Source organism: Octodon degus, unplaced genomic scaffold, assembly GCF_000260255.1.
Source record: "Octodon degus isolate 3935 unplaced genomic scaffold, OctDeg1.0 scaffold00134, whole genome shotgun sequence".
NCBI classification, from domain to species: domain Eukaryota; kingdom Metazoa; phylum Chordata; class Mammalia; order Rodentia; family Octodontidae; genus Octodon; species Octodon degus.
In genome coordinates this window covers 5,765,215-5,768,089 of record NW_004524710.1, presented here as the reverse complement: position 1 = coordinate 5,768,089, position 2,875 = coordinate 5,765,215, and the positions used below count along the sequence as shown (strand labels likewise).

The following is a 2,875-nucleotide window of genomic DNA, read 5'->3' as shown; positions in this document are numbered from 1 at the left end:
ACATCCTTGCATCCCTGGGATGAATCCTACCTGGTCATGGTGTATAATCTTAGTGATGATTTTCTGTATTACATTTGCTAGTATTTTTTTTTTTTTTTCAGAACCAGGGATTGAACTCAGACCCTTGCACTTGCTAGGGAAGCACTTATTCCACTGAGCCATCTCCCTGGCCCCACATTTGCTAGTATTTTATTAAGGATTTTTGCATCTATGTTTGTGATGGAGATTGACTTGTAGTTCTCTTTTCTAGTTGAGTCTTTCTTCAGTTTTGTTATCAGTATATTACTTGCCTCCAGAAATGATTTTGGGAGTATTTCTTCCTTTTGGATTTCACTGAAGAGTTTGAGGAGTATTGTAATGAAATCTCTGAATTTCTTCTAAGATTCAGCTGTGAATCCATCACAATCTGGGCTTTTCATTGTTGCTATTTTTTTTTTTTTACATTTTCAATTTCATTGGTTGATATTGGGTTATTTAGAATCTTTATATCATCTTCATTCAGTTTTGATAATTTGTACATATCTAGGAATCTTTTCATTTCTTCTGTATATTCAATCTTGTGAGAGTAAAGATTTTCAAAATAGCTATTAATTATCTTCTGAATTTCCACAGGAGCTGTAGTAATTTCACCCAATTTCATTTCCTATTTCTTTTCTTTCTTTTTTTTTTTTCGCAACCGGGTATTGAACTCAGGCCCTTGCACTTGTCAGGCAAGCGCTTCTTCTACTGAGCCATCTCCCCGGCCCCTTATTTCCTATTTCTTGAATTTGAGTTTTATCTTTTCTCTTTTTGATGAGGTTGGCTATGGGTTTATCAACTTTATTTAACCTTTCAAAGAACCGGGTTTTTGATTCATTGATTCTTTATATTGTTTTCTTTGTCTCAATTGCATTAATTTGTGTTCTAATCTTTATAACTTCCTCCCTTATTTGGATTTTTGGCATGTTTTGCTTTTCTTTTCTGAAAGACTAAGGTGTAGCATTAGGGTATGTATTTGTTCTTGTTCTGTTTTCCTAATGTGTGAGTTCAGTGCTATAAATTTCCCTCTGAGGAATGCTTCATTGCATCCCATAAATTCAAGTACATTGTGTTTGAATTTTTACTGAATTGTAGATATTGTTTAATTTCTTGTTTAATTTCATCTGTAACCCATTGGTTGGTGAGTAGGATATTACTTAATTTCTATGTATTTTTGAGGGTTTTTTTGGTCATTAATTTCTAGCTTCATTGCACTGTGGTCTGATAATAGGCATGAAATAATTTCTGTTTTCATGTATTTACTTAAAACACTAGTATGTGGTCTATTTTAGTGAATGTACCATGTGTGGCTGAAAAGATTGTGTATTCAGATGTTGTTCAGTGAAACACTCTGCATGTGGCCACTAAGGACATTTGTTCAAAGGTTTGGTTTAGTTCTGCTACCTATTTGCTAACTTTTTGTCCACTTGACCTATGTTTTTGAGATAAGGGGTATTAAGCTCCCTGGTTAAGATTGTGTTATTGGTACTTAGATTTCTCATGTCCATTAAAATTTGTCTTGTATAGTTGGGTGTTCCCATGTTTGGTGCATACATACTTATTACTGTTATCTCTTCCTCTTGAAGGTTTCTCTTAACCAGTATGTAGTGACCTCCTTTATCTCATTTTCTCATTCTTGGTTTGAAGTTCAGGTTGTCTGTGAACAGAATAGTTACTCCTTCATTTTTCTGAGCTCCTGGAGCATGTAGTATTGTTTTCCATCCTTTGACTTATAACCTATGAATTTCTTTTTGGCTTTAATGTATTTTTTGTTTACATAATATTATTAGATTTTGTTTCTTAATCCACTATGCCATATTTCTTTTAATTAGTGAATTAAGTCCATGTATATTGATGCTTATAATTGATATATATTGGCTTATGTTTGTCATGTTATTTTCCTATTGTTGGTTCCCTACTTTTCTCCTGTGCTTATATTGTTTGTCCTATTTGTTGGGTTCTTTCTCTTGTCATTGTTGGAGTTGTGGTCATTTTGATCCCTTTCTAGAATGTATTTTTGTATTCTGTGTAGGGTTGGTTTGGTCTTCATGAATTTCTTTAGTTGTTCTTTGTCATGGAAGTATTTTACTTCTCTATTAAACTTGAAAGAGAGTTTTGCAGTGTATATCAGTCTGGGTTGGAATTTGTTTTCTTGTAGCTCTTTTGAATTGTTGGTTTGTGAGGAGAAATCTGCCATTATTCTGGTGGGCTTTCCTTTAACGTGATCTGTTTCTTTTCTCTAGTAACTTTTAGTATACTGCTCTTGTGCTGAATTTCTGGGATCTTGATTATTATATGTCTGGGTATAGTTTTAATTGGGCTGATATTATTTGTAGTTCTATATGCCTCAGTTATCTAAATGTTAAATTGTTTCCTCATATTTGGGATTTTTTTTGCTATTACTTCCGCCCATATTCTTTTTATGTCATTTGTATTGGCTCCTTCTTTCTCATTGATGCCTATTATTATATTGTTCATCTTTGCATCACCTTGCAGCTGTTGAATTATTATTTTCTGAATTATTATTGTCTTTAAGAGGTCTTTCCTTTCCCTTCCAAAATATGGAATGCTTCACTAATTTTCTTGTTATCCTTGGGCAGGGGACTTGCTAATCTTCACTGTATCATTCCAATTTTAGTATATTTGCTGCTGAAGTGGGAATGATACAAAATTATATTCATCAAACGTGGTTACTTTCATTCTTCACCAGTCATAGTTTCATATTACAATATCATAGTTGTACAACAAAATAATAATCCTTTTACAGACAGATAGTTCAGGCTGGTACCTTTTAACTACTCATTATTGCCTGTCTCAGAAGGAGGAAGAATAATTGTTTATTTGCCACTGCTTGTAT

The 2,875-nt window shown here is 33.2% G+C and overlaps 1 non-coding gene across 1 annotated transcript; it reads right to left on the bottom strand.

Annotated features, from left to right (window-relative positions):
- Positions 1-2,573: 2,573 nt before the first annotated feature.
- On the bottom strand, positions 2,574-2,676 carry LOC111812657. Its single transcript, XR_002818102.1, has one exon. It is a non-coding gene; the product is annotated as a U6 spliceosomal RNA (small nuclear RNA).
- Between the last annotated feature and the right edge of the window lie 199 nt (positions 2,677-2,875).